At 41.1% G+C, this 20,485-nt stretch overlaps 1 protein-coding gene across 1 annotated transcript in view; it reads right to left on the bottom strand.

Annotated features, from left to right (window-relative positions):
* Nucleotides 1-20,485, bottom strand: part of ECPAS (Ecm29 proteasome adaptor and scaffold) — a 424,259-nt gene that overhangs the window by 521 nt on the left and 403,253 nt on the right. The gene's annotated exons all lie outside the window — the stretch shown is intronic.

Below are 20,485 nucleotides of genomic sequence, written 5' to 3'. Positions count from 1 at the left end.
AGGTTATTTCCAGTAAATCACTTAATCCACTCTGTTTGTGATCCTTATATGCACACCTTCCTTTCTTTGAAGTCCACATTTGCACCATTTAACCTCAGACCTCGTCTTGTTACTATAGAGAAAACACTTCCTGCACAGAGAAAATAAACTTACTGCTTCTTTTCCTTCTTCCTACTCCTTCCTTCCTCCCTCTGCTTTCTTCCTTTTCCTTTTGCTCTTCACCCTCCTTTCCTTTTTTTTTGTGCATGGACATGGTTCTCCTACAATGTGTCCCCAGTTTGGATTTAACCATAAAGGTTAACTAAAGGAAATCTGGTTGGCTTATTATAAAAATGGATGTGTCCACACATAGATCTCCATAGCCATAGGAAGAGGGCAGAAGTGAAATAAAAATATTCTTTCAGTGCTGTTTGAGTATAGGTCTTTATGACTTTATTTTTCTGCTAAATCCTATTTCACATTTTGAAGAAAAGAGACTTATGTAAAGGGTTCATTAGCCCCCTGCCTTTTGTTAAAGAAGCCAATCACTTACACACTTATGGGAGCCAAGTGTCTGCTTCAGAAAAATGACAGGAAAAGAAGCTGGTATTCCTAATCACTCTAAGCATTATTAAGTACAAAAATAAAAATTGAGAAGAGTTCAAGTTTTTTCATCTCCCCAGATCCTGGTGATTCATGACTAATGCCTTGGTGCTGGGCTTTCCATGGCATGGCATGTATAATGTAAAGCAGCCCCATAGAGCTTGATTACTGGACATAATGAGCAGAAAGCCAAAACATACAATTGCAAAATAAATCACGTCTCATGAAAATGCACTGCAATACCTCTGGGATTTTCTGCTTAAGCCCTGGATCACCATTTGCTGGGAAAGCCAGACTGTTTATATGGCGATCTGTTAACATTAAATACAGAACACATACAGCGCCACAGCTCGCAGCCTCAGCACACAGTAGGAGATGTGCAGAGCTGGATCTCTGAGAGCACAGAGCCACCACATTTGAGATCACAGTGCTCAGAGCCTGCAGTGCACTTCCCTGCATCGCCTGGGCCAACACTCCCTTCCTGCTTTGTGCCTTTTTGTGCCCTTTTAGAATAGGCGTGTCTGGGTGGGCAGCACTGCCTCTCATGAGCAGGAGCAAATGCAAGTCAGCCTCTTTCGTGTTAATCAAAGCCTTTCTCTCCTTAATTGATTGGACTTCACATGGTTACAGATCTGCTACTCCCTCCTCTAGTCCTTGCATGCCCAACCTCTTGCTGAACATTCTTGTCACCCCTCAGAGTCCTTCCAGTTCCTGATTTGTGTTGCCTTTCTCTGTGCTTCCTCCAGAAAGCCTAAACCATCTTTGTGGCAAGCTTCAGGGTGATAGCCAGGTGTTTTCCACCACAGATGCATTTCCTTTGTAATTCCCTGGAGGACAAGGTGGAAATGGCGTTAAAGTCAGTAGGTAGCCTGTCACAAGTGGTGTTCCCCAGGGCCCAGTTTTGGGGACAGTTTGGTTTAATATCTTTATCTTATGATATCTGAAGGGTGTCACTATCCCTGGAGATATTTAAAAGATGTGTAGATGTGGCACTTAGAAGCATGGATTGCTGCTGGGCCTGACAGTGATAGATTAATGGTTACAGTCAATGGTCTTAAAGATCTTTCATAACCAAAACCATTATATGATTCAATGGGAAATAAATAAATACAGTACATAGAGAAAAAGGAAGTGAAAAATTGTGAGAAGGAAGAGACAATTCAGAAAAGACTCTCCTACCTACTGTGTAGAATTTGGTTTATAACCCTTTCAAAGGCTTTTTGGCAAGTTTAGAAAAGAATTCTTGGTTGTGGATTTTGTTCAAGAGGAAAGAATAATGAGAGTAATGCCCCTTCCATGGTATTACTTTTTTGTTTCTGATTAAAAACTTTGTTGTTTTAGGTGTATCTAATTTATTAAGAGATCAAAAGGCCAATTGAAACAAGGAGAAGCCTTCCTATTTACCACCCACACTGAGCACAAAATTAAACTGTTTTTATATAAATGGTATTTTACCACTCAAAAGATTGAAGGATGCTTCAAGGATCACTGATATAGGTTGGAGGTTCTCTATTTCTCTGTTTTTCCAGAGTTCATGATATCTGGATATTTTGCTGCTTATTCTGCCGCAGATTTTTAAGTTTGTACATTCTTCTTGTCCTCAAATGTCTCTTTGCAATCCTGCTTTTCAAAATATGTAAACACTCCTTAGTTCAAGGCAGTTACTAAAAATGTGCCTGATTTGAGCTAGTCCAGCTGCTACTGCTTTCCAGACCCCTCTCCTGCCTGATCACAGTGAGGTCTGATTTTGAGCCACAAATGTATGCTAACAAGTGACAATTATTTTGTTTAGAAATTCTTGTGTCAGGGAAAATGTCAGTATCATATATATGTCTCTACAGCTAATGCAATGTTCTTCAGGTAAGCTGGCTGCCCATATGGTGTTTCTTAAAGAGATTCATCAGGAAAACAGACTTTGCTGAGCTGGACTGGGTTAAGGGTTTGAAAAAGGTTAATTGACCTTTCTTTTATTTTTGAAACATCACTCCTACATCTTTGCATGAACATGCTTAGAGGTGAGCTGTTGTTTAGTCTTCAGATCATCTGTCCTTTTTCTTGCTGTTTAAACATATGCACACTCCTATTTGTGCGCCTGAAAAAGCCTGAATATTTTCTATAAAGTAGAAAACCTGATTTTCAGTCCACATGCTTAAAAGCACAAGGTATCCACAGCTTATCTACCCAAGAGAGAGTGCACAGGAGAGTGGGAACTGTGGGACCTTGACTGTCAGACCTCTTTACTTGACGGCTGGACACATGCACAGTCTGTGTCTTGATGTTTCCTTTTGTCTGAGAACACCAGACGTGTTTAATTACTTATTCTAAGGGCACACATAAAACACAGTCATGACACAGGCAATGATTTTGTTTAGCCAAACTCCCTGAAAACTTGCAGGATTGGAAAACTTTCAGGAAAAACTTAAAGGGTGTATTTTTTTATTTCTATTTTTTACTTCTGTGCAGAAAACTGGAAAACAGTGGGAAGCATTACCTTTTTTTTTTTTTTTTTTTTTTTTGGTAGGCAAGAACATACCCTGAATCTATGTAAGAGTTCCAAAATTCTGGGAAAGCACAAAGAACAAGATGAAAGGGAGAAAGTACTTTTTTTTTTATGGTGATCCATGGGTGACAATTTCCTTTTTTGAACAAACCATGTCTAACCTAGCTGTTGTAGGAAGATTGCTGTGCTTGAAAACTGCTGCCAGCTTCTGAACCTGACCTGCACCCTGAGAGCTCAGGGAAGGGGGAGCAGTCGGGGAGGTTTTATTCACCCTGTTACCATGGCTGCATGGTGTAGAGGGCAGCAGGGACCAAACAGGCTGTAGAGGGGGTGTCAGTTGTTTCTCTGAGGTATGAAGTCAGCCTAGGTAGGCAGCTGTGCCAGAGCAGCCCAGCCAGGAGAGGCAGCCACAAGCGAGCCACAGGGCCATGTTGCAAGAGGGACATAGCAAAAAATGTTTGGAATGAGTTATATGAAATGGAGACAAGCTGGACTACCCTCTTGTCTGTCTCTAGCACTTTACAAAGAGGTGGAATCTCTGTGAAGATACAGCAGAACACCACTAAATTGGGATTGAAGGACTATATGATTATAATGAACCCATAAAATGGATTGTAAGGGTTCAAGATCTGGCCCAGAGAGTAAGGATGTAAATTTTGTCTGGGATGAGTCTTGAGAAGGAGGAGGTATCAGAGTGCTCTGCAGTGAACTCTGAGGATTGGGATCCTCTGTGCTGTCCTTAAATCATGCTCAATGGCTCTTATTCAGCCATAAAGGATAGGTCAAATAATGTTGAGGCACACGTCTGACCACCAGTGGTCTCTCTGACCCAGCTAGCAGTGGATCAGCTGGAGGTGGGCCAGCAACAGCACCCCCAAGGGATTTGCACGATGTGCGGAGTAACTTGCTGGTTCTGGGAGCTTGGCAATGGTGTGGTCGCATGGCGCAGGCAACAAGGAAAGGGCCAGTACACCTGAAGTGCTAAAACTGAAGATACTTATTAAATAAATAAAAGGGCACAAACAAAGGTGCAAAACAAAACATAAAAAGGCTGCTTCAGAAGACCCCAAAGTGGGGCTGACACACACACACACACACATACACATATAGATATAGATGATACAGATAGATAGATATAGATATAGATATAGATATAGATATAGATGATATAGATGATATAGATGATATAGATATAGATATAGATAGATGATATAGATATAGATATAGATATAGATATAGATATAGATGATATAGATATAGATAGATATAGACAGTCTCTCCCAGAATGTTCTAGAAGCCTTCTGGCCAGTTATGGGCTGTTGTTCTGCATGGCCATCCTCAGCTGGTCCCAGAGTCCTTTGTGAGTCCTTTGTTCCTCAACATAAGCTGCCTGAATGTCATCAGTTGTGGCTTCTTATTTCTTGAGGCCCACTGTTGCTTGTCTGCGGTGTGGCCAATATCTGGCCTGTCCTCTCCAAAGCAAGCTCCTAAAAAATAACACATATGGCTTTGAAAATATGAGAGGCTTCTTCCACAGGTGTGTTAAAAATGGCAGCCTGCTGGCCCCTCTGCCTCTCCAGTGAGTACTGAGCAGTGGACAGCTCTGGCTTGCATTGTCTGGCCCAAAGGCTGCACTGCAGCAGCAGAATCCGTCCCACAGCAGGTATTGGCAGAAGGATGTGAGTATCCTGGGATTTATTTTTTTTTCTGTCTAGCATTTGAATAGCATTTTAAAAGTTTCTTGTAGCACAGTAACAGCCACGGTAGACATTTTATTCATTAGTGAGCACCAGACAGTGGTGAAAGAAAAAACATCTAAGTCATCTATGCAAAATTCAAGTTCTTCCTTTATCTACTCATATTCTAATGAACAGTGGTATAAAAGGAAGTCTTTATAGTATTGTTGGGTTTTTTCTTTAATGTCTGTGTTCTGTTCTTTTACTTGCAAGGCCAGCATTTTCAAAAAGCATTTGCATAGTTCAAGAAGTATCAAGTTTTATTAGCGTAATTTGGCCCTTAAAAATTCAAAACCAGTTTTCTTCACGAGTGCCTTAAATATGCACAAAGGTGGCTGCATTCATTTTACTGAGTTTGATAGGAGAGACACAACTCAGCTTGTGTCAAGGTATCCATGTTAGTCTCCTATTGCTTTTACCAGTCCAGGTTAATCTGGTTCAGGAACTAAAAGAAACTGCACTAGTAAAAGGCACCTTTGTTCTAGTGTCTTGTATTTCTATCTGAAGGTACAAGCATTGAAGGAAAACATCACATCCAGCCCAACATGTGCCAGTGAAATTTTTCTGGTGTAAGCCATGGACTCCTAAGTAGCTCAGACATTTTTGAAAATATTGCTCTTCATCCAAATAAAGTAAAAGAGCAGCCAATATTCAGAGTAAGTGGCTTTACTAGTAATGTTGCTTAAAGCAACCTCCCACATGCTTCACCTTCAGTGAGTAACTCCATAACTGAAATGCCTGGAGATGGTCCAAACAAAACAGTGTGTTTTCCATTAAGAGTGAAAAAAAAAAAAATATTACACAGCATATAAATTTACAATGAAGCCATGTCGTTTGCTATGAACTAGCAGTGACTTACATGTGATTTTAGAAAGAAACCCCATAATTTCATTAGTTAACACTGTCTGCAAGTCAAGTATACAGTGAAAAACAAAGCAGATCCAGTCATTCATCAAAGAATTGTCCATCAATAAAGCTCCTGAGCCTTTGCAATCCCACCACCGGTCTGGGTGGGCTTCTGCCTTCTCCCCCTCCTCCTTCTCCCCTAATCATGCCCAGCCCATTTGCGGCTGGATTTGCCCCCACAGTCAGCAGTGGAGCACTGCGCTGAGGAGGGCTGTGGCTCTAGTCCCAGTGCTTGCCCTTCTCCTGGGGCTCAGTGCCAAAGCACAAGGCTACCACATGATACAATGCAGCAGTCCAGACACTGTGCCACTCTGTGCCTTCCCTTCTGGTCTACCTCTAAGCCAGAGACCCAGGACAAAGTCAACAAATGCAAGGAATAATCAAAAGCAAGAGGAAATACAGCCAGATGAATAAAATATTGTGCCAAGAATCCGAACACCGAAATTACGCCTGGCTCTGCCACATGTTATATACAACTAGGCAATTAGCCCTCAGTATTTAAGTTTTCCATTTCAGTAAGGGTTATTAGGTTTATGCCCTCTGCTCCCTTTCCACCATGAGTTCTACAGTACGGGAAATACCTCTTTGTAATGTGTTTTTGCAGAACCCAGAGCAATAAATGAATGTGTTCATGGGAAAACATTTCCAACAGCAAATGAGGCCATTTCTACATCAGGACACGAGTCACTCTGTTAAACAGCTCTGTCACCCAGCTGACTCACTGTCAACTCGGGCGTGAGCTGGTTGGTAATCTTTTTACTTCATTCTTGGAGGAGAGTTTGGACAAGGAGGAGAGAATTACATAAGAATGCAGTTGGACACCAAGCAGTAGTAATGAAGGAAGAAAGCAAAATATATGTTCAGGGATTATAAACTAAAAGGAAAATTGTAGAAAAAAATAAAATTAGTGGATTAAATGTAAGTGAAAAACTCCTTGTGATTAAAGCTTTGCTGAACCACAGACAGAAAACTAATGGGCTGCTAAGTTTGATTTTCTACAGGCCTTGAAATGAGGAAGCCGTCAAAGGACCTGCTGAAAGGTAGGATGCTGAAGTAGAGTCTATCAGGAAATGGCTGTGTTTCCTGAAAACCTGGAAGGGTTGAGTTAGTCAGCAGGTTTATCATTTAAACAAACCCAGACCCATACAGCTGCTGAGGAGGGTTATGGAAAATCAACGGGATCATGTAGCCTGTGGAGTGGTGTTGAAGGGAAACCAGTGGTGCTTGGGAGGAGAGAAATTAAGGAATGGGCTTTGCCTGAAAAACAGGGAGCAGAGACATTTAGCTCCAAAATATGACTAAAACACAGAGCAGCATCTGTTAGAGCAGATGTAGTTAACAAGAGATCCATTATGGAAGATCTTGGCTGAAGCCTACAGCATCAAACTCACTGGCGACTGAGATGGCTGCTGGATGGGAGGATGAATCCACTACACTGTATGAAAAAACATGACCTGAATTTTCCCTGTTTTTCTCTCCTGGGGTTATGCTCCTTCCAGGCATGGTGATTCCTCAGGGGCAACCAAGAATTTTCATTCATAAATCCTAAGATGAAATGGGGAAAAAAGGGCTCTGGTGACTATGTCAGACTGACCTTCTGTGTGCCAGCTGCAAATTCACTGGGACTGATTTGCACCACACTCTTTGCAGGATGGAGGCCAAGCCATCCAGTTGCCAGCCCCAGTTTCCTGTTGTGTTTAGTTCAGTTGGACTTCTTTCTTTCCTCCCCTTTTTGATGGCTGGTAACGTGTTCCTTGCTTCCCACACCAGAGCCAAGGCCTTGGCCACAGCTATCTTTTGCTGAAACAATCAACCTGACAGTCTCTTGCTGAATTTATAAGCACATTTGTCTATTAGGTGAAACAAATGCTCTTCAGGTAGGCCAGTGGCCCTTTTTTAGAAGAAAAATAGTATTCCTTTTTTATTAATTCTCCATCAAATTTGCTGCAATGTTCAGTGCACAGGTGGGAACTACTTCTGGAATAAGATCATTAACTTGTTTACACAGTTTTGCAGATAGCATACCCTGGAAAAATCAATTGTCACAGGTTTAAATTCCTACTAAAACAGATCTTTTAAGCTTTTACAGAACAGCTTATGAAATGAAATGAAATGCAGGAAGTGGTGTTACTATCTCCCAAACAGTCATAATCTTGTCTCGTTTCTTTGGAAATGCCAGATGATCCTATTGCAATCAGAAAATCAAATCCAGGTGTATCTTTCTAAGACAAAGATCAAAATCTAGGCACTGCCTTCTACACTTTTTTAAGTGGGAGTTATACCTGTCTTTGACATAATCTCTGAAAACTCATGAAAATAAAAACAAAGGCCAAAGTCCATACCAATATTCAGGACAAGGGCAAAGTTTCCCTGTACCAAGGACTGGTATTAAGACTCTGAGCTGTCTCTGTGACAGCAAGTGACCAGGCTGTGGAAGGCACAAGCATGGCTGTGGGTTACACAAGCAAGTAGTTGGGTGAGTGTTGGCCTGGATCCTGGATTTCCTACTGTCCTAATCATTATCCTCATAATATTTTTGGAGTTTTTTAAAGGTAGAGATTAAGTTTGTAATTTGAAATAATACCAATGCAGTGGCTGAGATTTCCAAAGAAAACCTTTCCACTTTATTTTAGATAGAATTAGTGCTAACCTTGTCACAAGCAGTGAGAATCTTAAACCAGCAGTGTAAATGTGTTTCAGAGAAATATTTCCACCCTACTTCACAATCTCCTACAAAACTGCTGCTACAAATTGTGGGCCATTCATAGCAGACATATTTTGGAGAATTTTCAGTCAGGAGTGGTTGTCAAAAAACTGGAGTTCTGAAATCAGGTAGTTGGATCCCAACATCCAGTGGGGATGACGCCTGTTCCCTGGTACATTATCCTCTTTGGGGAAGCAAGCATGCATTTGGAGACCCAGTAACACAGTGGCACCCTTGGCAAGAGACAGAGGCACTGTCGATATTATCAAAGGTAGGTTTTACAGTAAGTGGAACAGCCTGCTTTCCCTGTAGTTGTTTTTATATGTTGTAGACATTTAAAGCCTTGTGTTCATAGAACCTGACTATAAAAATGTATTTACTTTTCAGTTTTCCAAAAATGTTTGTCTACCTACTGTTCTTCTAGAAATCTAAAAAATACCTGAGGTTAACACTATTTACCATTTAGTTTGATATTCACTATTTTTATCTGCTATATAGTCAGATAGCCACCTACAATAAATTTTGCACTGGTATACAGTGATAGTTTCTGTAAGGTTTTTTTTTTTTTTCAGCAGATAAGTTGGCATCCAAAAGTGAACTGAAAAGAAGGACAACCAGAAATACAGGCGCAGTGTTTGGCATAAAAGTTCTTTCTTCACCTCAGTTTGACCATGTGGTGAGCTTTTCTCAGAAGGCATTTCCAAAGTTTGTACATCTGCTGAGGGGAGACTCACTCCCTTGTGCGAAAATCCTCACTGTGTTGTGATGTTTATTGTAAACAGAGGTCATGGGGTGGTGTGGAGAGAGGAAAGCTTAGGGCACGTATAGGAGACTGGCTGAAGGATACTTTTGGCATATGCTTTATTGGCCAAAAAGATGATCTTAATCAGCTGAAGAATGCTCACAGCTTCAGGCATAAAGATGGGCCATCTTTAGAAAATACCTAGAATTTCTGGCCTCCAAGAATTATTTTTGGGAGTTAGAAGGCTGATTCCAGTAATCAGCCAGCCCCTGCAAATCCCAGAATGTGCCTCTCCCATTTCCAGCTGCAGCAGAAGGGCTGGGGGACCAGAGCTGCTCTGTAATGACTTGCCTTCAGGAAACTCTGAAGTACAAGACAGTAAACTCTGACAGAGTAAACAGAAATAATGCAGTTGAATGAGGAAGGCTGCTGGAGGTCTTTCCAGAAATGATCTATCATACATTAGCACAGACATGTCAGGAGTGCTGACTGCATTTCCTATTATTTTGTGAATGAGCACTCGTTGTGGTAAGGAGAGAACTTAGCTGAATGATGAGCCTAGGAGAGGGATGTCACGACAACATTCACAGTATGGAGAGGTGTTAACAGCAGGAAGGAAGAAATTTTTTGGAAAAAGGAAGTGTGGGACCCATAAAGAGGAAATGGAAACTGAAAGCACAGCCTACATAAATGGAGGGTTTTCTGTCTAATCCAGGCAGTGGTGTCATTACAAAGTAGTCTGAGAACAACTGCTTTGGATATTCCAATCCAGTGCACACAGTTTTCACTCAGGAAAATGTCTCTTTCATATAGTTGTTTAAAACAACTCCCTCTTGATTCCAAAGGTGTCTTTTTCCATAAGATTTGGCACTACCCTGTTTCTGAAATGGGTGCTAGAATGCCACTACAGGTGAGGAAAATAGCAAAACCAGTACAAAGAATTTGTTTGTTTAGATTAGCATTCATCAACTACTATGGGATGGAAACAGCTTTTAACTCATATGCTGACACAACCCAAACACCAGCAGCCAGGAAATGCTTATGAACCCAACTGAAATCTGAGCTACCAGCAGACCTGAGAGAGGGAAAGGCAGGCAGGCATCTGTCCTGAGGCAACTGAGTGGAAAAAAGAAACATTGATGTAGCAAGTGGAAAATGTCACCATCTTCCACCAAGAAGTCCTTGCATGCCGGAGGGCCTCAAAGCACTTTACAGAACATCTGCATTGATGCTAGCCCCCAGGATGAATGTGGACTTTGAGAGAAACAGATCAAACTTTGTGTGTTGGCACAGGAGGATCTTTTCATACACAGCTGTCATCTTTCTGTAGTGAAAAGGGAATATGGAAATCCATTGACATTGCATACCTTAGCTCTGCGTCCAGAACGGGCAGATTAATCATCTAGTCTGTCTTCTAAATTATCTTAAAGTGAATCAAAACATGTGCTCCTGAAGAAACTACACAAACCACCACAGTCATGTGAGATGTGCTCTAAAAAACTATCCTATTACTTGGGGCTGTTCATATTGACAAGTCTCTTCCTGCAGCTGGAAAATACATATTTCAGCAATGTGATGGCCAAGGGATTAATGGAAATTCTTGTGGGATGGATTCTTGCAAGAAAGGGTGTTATTAAGAGACCTTTCTCCTATAAAAATCTAGAGGTGGTCTGGAAAATCTGACTGCCTGTAATAACTCCAGGCTGCTAAAACTTAGTTTGACCACTGCAGAAGCAAACTCTCTTCCTTAAAAACAAAGAAGAATTCCTCAGTTCCCACTAGCTGGGGATGTTGATTGCTTCAGCTTTGTTGCCATATAACACCTCTCCATCTCTTTATTTTTCTTTGACCATGCTTCTCATTTTCCATGTTCTTCCTGATTCAGTGATGCTCTGACAGTCAGTTCTATTCCCTGTTGATGACTTGCTTTGAGCTCAGCTCCTTCAGGTTACTTTCCATTAGAAAATTTCCTCTATTTCTGGGTCACACCATCTGCAAGTGCAGAACCTGAAGATGAGTTCAATCTTTCTATCTTCAGAATATTCATTGAAGGTACACATCCCTCTGGTTTGAACTCAAGTCTTAGTCTTGTGAAAAAGCCTCTCATCTGTAGCTCTGGCTGTCCCAAGCACAATTCTTCAGGAATATTCAATCTCAGTGTTTCTTTGTGTCCAAGTGCTGTAAGAAGACCGAAAGCAGTTTACACAATCTAGGAAGAAACACAGCTCCAGAGGGTGGTCTTCCAATGACAGCTCTCAACAAATTAGCTGCACTTGTCTGTCTGAAAATATGCTTATATTGCTACCTTACTCTCTTCTCTCTCACTCCCTGGCCTCCTGTTTCCCCCATCTCTTGCATGTTTTCTTAAATACAGCACAAAATTATTCTATTTCCTGAATGCTTCTGCATCACCTAACACCATTAAGTCCTAACTTTACAGAGAGCCCTTGGATACCACCAAGATTTTTGCCGCAAATTTAGACTCCTTAAGTTAGGGTCAAAGGATATGTTTTGAGGATTTGTTCCAGCAGGAAGATATAAAAAGTTTGGCATTTTGCATGTGCAACGATTATTGCAAAATTATACTGGTTTTTATCCCAAATGAAGAAAGAAGTATCTGGGAGGCTCTTTTCTGCCTATCCTTTCATGTTAAAGCAAGAGAAAGTTTGTGCTGTCAGAGAAACGGCATGCTAAACTCATAAGCTTCATACTTGGTAGTGTGGAGTGTCACATGTGAGATTCTGTCTCGCTCTGTTGCTAAACCCTTTAAAATGCTCTTGAATTAATAGACAGTTACTCCTCCAAGGACTGATTCAATTTTAAAACTGTCTTTTGGGTCAGCGAAGATATGAATCAGGCAAGATATTTTCTGATGCTCTCTGGATTCCACAACTTGAAATAATCTTGCTGGAGAAAACAATGTCGGGACTTTGGGGAGTAGTTAACATGATTTTGGAAAGATACAGGATAGATTTGCACTTCCTGGCCATTTTTTCCTCTTTTTTTCACAGCACTTTGATCTCTTTTTTGTATGTATTTAAATTTCTCCCTTTTGTATTGCATAAGCATTCCTTTTCTGTAGCTGTATACTATTAACAAATATGCTGCAGTGGGAATAAAAATAGACACATAAATGGTAATAAAAATGTCTTCCCATTTATTAGACCCATTGATCTGTGACCACCAATTGTACTTATTTTAGTGGGACTGAAAGAACAGTTAACTGTGACTTGGGCAAGGAGTCTCAGCTTGTCCCTGTTGCACGTATGGGGTCATTCCTGTAGTCACAGGCAGAAGATGAGTGGCTGCATGCACACAGAGACTGTTCATATCATAGGGAAAGTCTGAGGATTACTTCGTACAACTCATTCAAGACAATTCCCAGCTCAGTTCCTATCAGCAGTCTGGTTAATGAATCAAAATTCTTAGAGCTGGCAACTGTTTTCCATGAAACTGTCCTGGGATGAATTTTTGGCTAGTCACAGAGGCCTGCTAGTAAGAAATAAATTTTCTGAGCAAAGAACTGGTATGGGAATTTTATCACACTGCAGTGGTACAAACATATGCAAAGATGAAAAATTATTCCCAAAGCAACTCTAAAGAAGAGAAAAAATAAAATTACCTCATACCAAATCTCTCCTCACAGTCACATGCCTTGAAATTAAAACTAAAAGAAATCATTAGCAGGTTTGGTAATAACTCCTTTTAATAAAAAACTACTACAGAACTACAACCACAATTCCTATTAATCAGCACAGCCCCATCAAAGCCCCTCTTCAGTTTCTTAAACCTAAAGTTTTATCCTGAAGAAGATTACAGGACAGGCAAGTCATCCTAGTAGCATGGATCTATTCTCGAGGACTCTAAATATCCACCCACCAGCCAGGAAGGGCATCATGCACTGCAGAGCAGCTTCAGTTCTAACTTGGATGGGAATTATGTTGGAAAAGATTTATAATAGGTTAATGCAAGATTTCAAATCTTTCATGTTTAATGTGTGTCATGAAGGATTTCAAGTAACTCTGAAATAAGTAAAGGCTACAAGTAACTCATTGCCCTTTAGACTCCTTAAATTTGATTACCAGTCACTAAGGCAATCTATTAAGCATCTCTTAAAAAACTTTTTAAAGTCATTTTTATAAGAGACTTCATGAAAACTATGATCTATGTTTAATTTCTAATCCTTCTTCATCTACAAAAGTCCCTGTTTTGCAACAAATAATCACTGCCTCTACTTCACTGGAGGTCACGACATGATTCATTTATTTCAAAGGAGATGTTCTGCAAGTACAACTTACACTGATCAAAGAAAGAAGAATAGATATCACACCCAATATTTTAAAAGTGAATATTTTTCCATAAAGAAGAAGAAAAATGTCTGCATATTCATGGAGAGATAGCAAGTGTGAGATGTTTTCAGATAGTTGCAATGCAGAAGTCAGAGCCAGGATGGGTGAGGCCCTGTGCCTGCCAGGCACATAGGAGCAGCAGATAATACACTCCTCCAGATGACAAAACCACCTGCCCTGGCCCTGGAAAATGTATTTGTACTCTGACTAACTTGTTAAACTTACCCTGCCTTGTATTTGCAGTTCTGCAGTAAAGTAAAAACCATCTGTTTGCTTTAACAGGAGGAAAGAGCATAAAAGAAGGCAACAAGGTAATTTTAATAGCTTGGCTCACAAAACTAGGAAAAACTCCATCACACAATTAGAAAGTCAGATCCTCTGCACCCCAGTTCAGATTATTAGAAAACATTCTGTGGAAACCTCATGAAGAGGTGTTTGGGGGTAAACTAGTTTCCACTTTTTTCTCTGTACAGCTGGGTGTAGTTTTTAAGGACTAAACATCTTGAATTAGCACAGCAGACTATTAAGGACACAGCTGGCAAGGGAGGACCTTCAGAGACTCACTTTGGAGAGGGAAAGGTTAATAGCAAAGGTTGGCCACAAGGGCTGAAGCTTGGAAGAATATGTATGCTTGGTGCTCTTAAGGGAGCATGAAAGGGAAGTTTTTTTCCTCCAACTTGCCTTGTGTTCAACTGTAGGGTAAAGAGAGGAGCACCTGTTTTACTATCTTGTTTTTTCTAAGCTAAAATTTCCCTTGAGAAAGGCATTGGGTTTTCTTCCCTTTCTGTTTCCTTCTTCTTTATTTACAATCCCCTTATGAAAGCCCAGGAGCACCACAGGGGTGCATGGCTGTGGAGAGGTCCTGCACACCGTGGTTTTTCTCTAGTTTTGCATGCTTTTCTGGGTTTTTTTCAGCTGCATCCCCTCTCTGCTCACAGACCCCTCCACTGTGTGTCACTCATGATCCATAGCTGGGCCATCTGTACATAGAGATTTGTTAAATGAGCCTCTGACATGTTGGCTTCACATTGTCCCTGCCGCTTCCCACAGCCTCACCTAGTCACATACACCCTATAGTCTTCATGGGCTTTTAATGGATCAGCACCTGGAAATCATGGGGATACATGAGACCATGTTGGAATGTTTTGGTTTCATTTGGGTTTTTTGGTATTTGTCAGTTAAATTTTTCTTGGTATAGTATTTCAGGGCTTGGAGAACTCAGAAATATTAGTGCCTTCTCCCTTCTGTCCTTTCCCCATAGATGCTGCTCCATTCACATCAGCAGAAAAATGAGGCAGTTTAGTGTGATTTATTTCTTGAGAAAGCTGGTATTTTTCCAACAAGCACTTTCTAAATCTTTTGGGTGGAGATCTATCTTGCACCATGGTTAAATGCCATGTACTAGCATGTTTCCTGTTGCTGTCAGAAACTGAGCTACACCAGCAAAAGCAAAAGGAGGAAGCATGAGGAGGAATATAAAGGGCTTTTTACAAACAAAGACCAAAAAGCAGGAAGCAGCAGGCTGCCCAGGATAGATGATCTAGCCCTTGCATGTGATCTGCTTGTAATAAAATAATAGAAATCCTGAGCCCTTTGCCATGTTACAGTGCCCAGTGGAACAGGACGGTCCTGCTATTTGCCCTTTCAGAGTATTTTTTTTCATGTATGTTCAATATGTTGCCTCTCTTTGCTTTTATCTCTAAATTTTACTTTTCTCGTTTCATTTTTGCATTGTGCAGGAGAAGCACATTGCAAAGCAAAAGAAGTAGAAAAGTGGCTGTGGCTCATTCCCATGCTGACTTGGTACAATGCAGACAGGTGGCAATAAAGGTGCTGGCTTTCATGAAGGAAGATATGTGTACCTTTTTTTTTTCCCCATTGAAAACATATGGTGAGTGCCTGTGTGAACTTTGCCAGTTCTGAATTTTCTTGAGGCGTTTAATACATTAATTTGATTATTTTGCAACACAGTCTTCAAAAACTGTCCCTGGCTTATCTTTTGAGTCAGACCATCTGGATAAAGATGTGTGTGGGTTTTGCGACTGTAAGATAGCAGGAATCCACTTGTTAGTTGAACCATTGAATTATTTTGACCTTAGGCAAGAGACAAAGAGGAAAAAATAAGTACATTAATTTGATAGCTGCATACAGACTTTCAGCCATTTTCCATTTTCACCAGGAGCTTATCCTGTTATTTTTCACCTCTTTTGGCTCTCCTGCCATGAAGTTACCTGTTTGCACTTAACAAATATTAGACACTTTCTTTCTAACTGGCAACAGGTTTGGGCCCGAAGACCTTAAAGTCAGGTCTTCACCAGTCCCTTTTGCTGAAATATGGACCCTTCTGGCCCTGCCCCCACATTTTCAGCATCTCCAGATCTTCATTACACTTAGGATAAAAAATAGTCAGTTTCTTTTTTATTATAATTTTTTTAATTGATGGAATGAAATAAACTGAAACAGTAGGTCTCTGTGAAATTCCTAGCTTCCATTAAGCCAAAAATGACACATATCAGAGATCAAGCACACTCATTTCTGTACCATTCTGGAATGAACAAAGTTTCAGCGCTTCAGTGTTTTCTGCAGTAGCTCTAAGGAGTTCTTTCGTACTTTCTGCTTTTTACTTTTGTTTCATTTTAACACAATAATGCTATGTAAATCCGGCAATTTCAGTCGCCTTTGAGCATGTGACCTTGTTACAACTTTTTAAATCACATATAATATTAAATTTTGACATTAACTTAATATCATTTCTGATTCACTTAATCATCTGATAAGAAAATAAATGCATGCATAAGTGTTTTTTCTGTTCTGTCAGAAAGTTATGTTATGTCACCTCTTTTTTTTTTGTATCTTTCTTCAGCATTTTGTAATTTCATATGGATGTCTGTTTTGACATAATTCTTAATATGTAATGAATTATTGTGTAACAGTATACTCAAACCATGAGATCAACTAAAGGAATATATGGAGACATTCAAAATCTGTGGTGTGAAACTTGGCATTCAAACCATACAGTGTACAGCTATGTCTCTGGTTATGTCAGAGGTTTGATGGGGAGCACAACCTCTGAGCAACTAAGACAATGCTTGTTACATATTGTTTGAAAACCCATGAATGAGTGCATTGCTTTGGTACCAAAGCTTAGCAATTACCCTAGACTCAAACATACAAAAGTTGTGCCATTGCATTAGAAGCTATTTATAGTTTAAAATATGCCTTTTGCTTGTCCCTCCTCTAGAATTTTTCCACCATATTCCTATCAGCTACAGAAATGTTCAGAGCATATGTCCAGACTCAAATTTAAAACCAGCATTTGCAGAATTTGTTATCTGAAATTGAATAAACTGGGATGCTTGTGTTTGAAACTAGATAGGGAAACTAGATGTTTGAAACTAGTAACTTTGTGTTACTCTTTCACCTGCTTTTTGCCCTACCCCAATTAATCTCTGATCACTCAGGTCCCCCATAGCCTGAAGAGAACTGAATGGCCAGGTTTCACAAACTGCCTTAAAGGCCCAATCTGTGATCTCAAACCAACTTATTTGCACTTTCCTGCATCAATGGCACCTCTGTGGTAGCCTGCAGTGTCAGATAGAAGTCTCCCTGACACAACTCATACCTTTGCAGACTTGTCTTTGGACAGACTGTCTTTGCCCTCATATTGAGGGAATTTGCAATGGAGTAGCAGAGAGTTTTCCTAAAGTACTGGCTTGGGGCAGTCTCTACAGCTTGCAGAGGAGGCATTTACTACTTTTTTTTTTTTCTTTTTTTTTCTTTTTTTTTTTTTTAGGTAATAGCAGCAAAGGCTTGAAGTTTGTAGCTAGAAGCAATGCCAAAGTTTCCTCTTCTCCCTTTGGAGGCATGCCCATAACTTGCAGTAGTGTGTGGTCCAGAGCACTGTGAGAGGTGAAGAGGTGTCTACTACTTTTGTAGACTCTTTTCTGACCTCTAGTCTCAGAGAATGCTTTCTTCAGGACCTTGATACTAAAGCAGTAACAATACAGGAGTGGATAATGTGACGGAAACTCTTGTTTGGAATGGAGGTTGCTGACTTATCGTCCATTGGGATTTATTTTGGCTCAGCTCAAGTTCAATCCTCCAAAGTCCGGAACATCTCCTGCCAGGGACTGGGCTTTGTTTTATTTTCAACTGACCACAGTGTTTTATGGAACTCCTTGAAAATTCCCCCCAACAATACTGTTTAATTGTTTATTTGTAAGTCTCCCTTGGCTAGGGAGCTGAGGAACAGAGGGCATCCAGAGCTGCAAACACAAGCATCTCCACAACCAAAGCCCTGTAACAGCTTCCATCTTCAACGGCGTGAAACAATATGTGCTCCCCTCTGGGAGATGTAGTTCCTCTGCTCAAAAGACATTACCCCATTGTCTGAGGCATGTAATGTCACAGAGGCTGTGACCCTCCTCTTGCATGACAGTCACCACTTGGCCACAGACGGGACCTGCCAAACAAGGACTGAAAGACCTTGTTCTTCTCACAGTGCTGACTGCAGGAGCTCCAGTGCTTTACGTGCTGCACAGGACAGGGAAAAGCACTTTTTTTTGCACTGAATAATGCAGGAAGATCATGTCTTTAGGGGAGAGTTTCTCTCCCACCTGTAGCAGGACCTCAGCCAGAAATTTATGTGGCATCTTCACTAAATAAAAGGAGTTGGAAAGAACTTGACCAGGTACGTGTGAATAAAAGTGTAGGCAGGGTACATATATCCTCCTGAGTTTTGCCTGCTGACAGAGTGGGAGACTTTATAAATTACATACACATATCTGTAATGAAAACATTTCAGAAAACCAGCACAGGCCTTTGGAGATTGTATTTCTGAAAAAAATCCTACAGTGTCTCTACACTCTGTAGTATTAATTAGGAGAAAACTGGTTGAAGACCAGTTTATGCTGGGGTATTTTTATTGTTCTGTTATTTCTGATTCAGTGCACATTGCTGTCACAGAATACTTAGGAGACATAAGGCTTGAGTGACAACAGGTTGTCCTCTAAGGACTCTCAACTCTACCCATTCTTAAGGTCTTTAATAAAAAGTAGCCTGTTACCAATACAGCCTTAAATAGACTATATATTGCAACCCCTGACACTTGCTGTTTCCTGCAAAAGTTCTACATTCCCCCTACAGCATGCGTTCCTCCTCCTAACAATTGGGCAAGGAAGCATATGCAAAGTCCAGGGATGTAATTTCACCAAGGCATTCATGGACCTACCGCTTTGCTGAGGGAAAAGAAGATCCGGCAAAGGATACACAAAAAGGATACAAAAAAACTTCTCTGGGAGTGCTTGGGAATCAAATGGGAAGAGAACCACATTTCAGCTCTCATTTTCTATTAAAGAGAAGAGCTTGACTCCCCACATACAGAGAGATTTCCATAGGGTAATTGAGCAAATTCCTAGCTCTGCAAAAGCCTGTGGGGTAAGTTTTGCCAGTTTCTGAAGTACTGGGGTGTCACAGCAGCCCCTGCAAAGTTCAGCTTCTACCATGAGCTAAGTGTCTGTACTGCTCCAGCAAAGCATCCGAGCACATGGTTGAAATTAAACATGCATCTATTTGTTTTGCTGAGTAGAGGAAAGGAGTAGAATTGAGGTCAGTGATAAGGAAAAGGTGACATTTTGAAGTATAATATAAAGTCAGAGTTAACTCATTGCATTATGCACCTTTTGCAACCTGTCAGAAAAGGACTTAGACAAATTATTTTCTGTCTCTTGGAGAAAGTGCATATCTTGCTTCCAGATCTTTCTTATTTTTGGAAAATATCTGTTGCATTCCTCAGAATGTGGCTTTTCCTCAGACATCCAGTTTTATCCTTCACATATACAGTTTTATATTTCTCTGCCACTGCAAGAATTCTGCAAATGAAGTAAACCCTGGATAGAGATCTGATCTCTATCCAGAAAAAAACCCTACAACGCCTCTATTTCAGAAGACTGAGTCCCACCAAAACTGAGGGGTTTTTTTACTTCAGCGCCTCAGCAAAGAAGGAGTAGCACTCTGGTGAGTCCTTTCACACTGTGGCATTGATTTTTACAAAACATTTCAGGAGTTTTTTATCATAAAAATTTTCCATTATTTGTTCCACTTGTAAATTTATCTCCAAAATCTCTTCTCAAATTTGTGGTCTCATGTTGTATTGTGTTTTTATATCTTTGTAACAGTTCTGTAATGGTTTGCCCCTTCACCCCCTATTTTCTCCCAATGGTTCCACCCTGAGCTCTCCTGCCCTGCCTCCAGTGCCATCCCACCCTCCCAAATTTTTCCACCTTGGGCATTGAGCGAGTAGACAAAGGCCAGGGGTCCCTCCCTTAACCTTCCCCCATTGGTTTGTTTTTCTGTCTGTCCTCTTGCCTTCCATTCCCCCGAACTCCCCCATTGGGCGTTGGGCGTCCTTCCCCCTTGTCTCCGCCCCGGTACTTAAGGTGATTAGGAAAGCCATGTGACTCACTTTCAGCCGCTGGGACATGGAACTCGGAGCTCCCCGGAGCTTACAATAAACCCGAGACTTTTCCCGGCCATGAGTCGACTCCTTCATTACCTTCTCGGACACCGCCTCTCCTCTATACAAGGCAGACAGCGAAGCGCTCTGTCTGAGCCGCTCCCCGAATCTGCCACGAGAGACAGGGGAGTGTCCTCCGCAGCTGACTGTGCTTCTGTCGGGCAGGCGAAGCCAGGGAGCTTCAGAGGTAGCACAGCGGCAAGTTTGGCACCCACATGGGAGCTGAGAACATCACCAGACCCCACGAAGGAGACAGCAGGACGTCCTGTTGGATTTATTCTGCAGTGTCATTTGGACTCCATCTCATGGCTGGCAAACTACCCCAGGAGTAGCAAAACCCTTTTTGGTGGGTAACGCTCCTAGGGAAGGAACTGGTAGCCATGGGGGCATCACATGGTCAGTTCCACGAGGAGGATACTACTCAGGATTTTTCCTTTCCTGCTGCCAGCCTC

This window comes from Anomalospiza imberbis, chromosome Z (assembly GCF_031753505.1).
Source record: "Anomalospiza imberbis isolate Cuckoo-Finch-1a 21T00152 chromosome Z, ASM3175350v1, whole genome shotgun sequence".
NCBI lineage: Eukaryota > Metazoa > Chordata > Aves > Passeriformes > Viduidae > Anomalospiza > Anomalospiza imberbis.
This window is presented reverse-complemented; position numbering and strand designations above follow the sequence as displayed.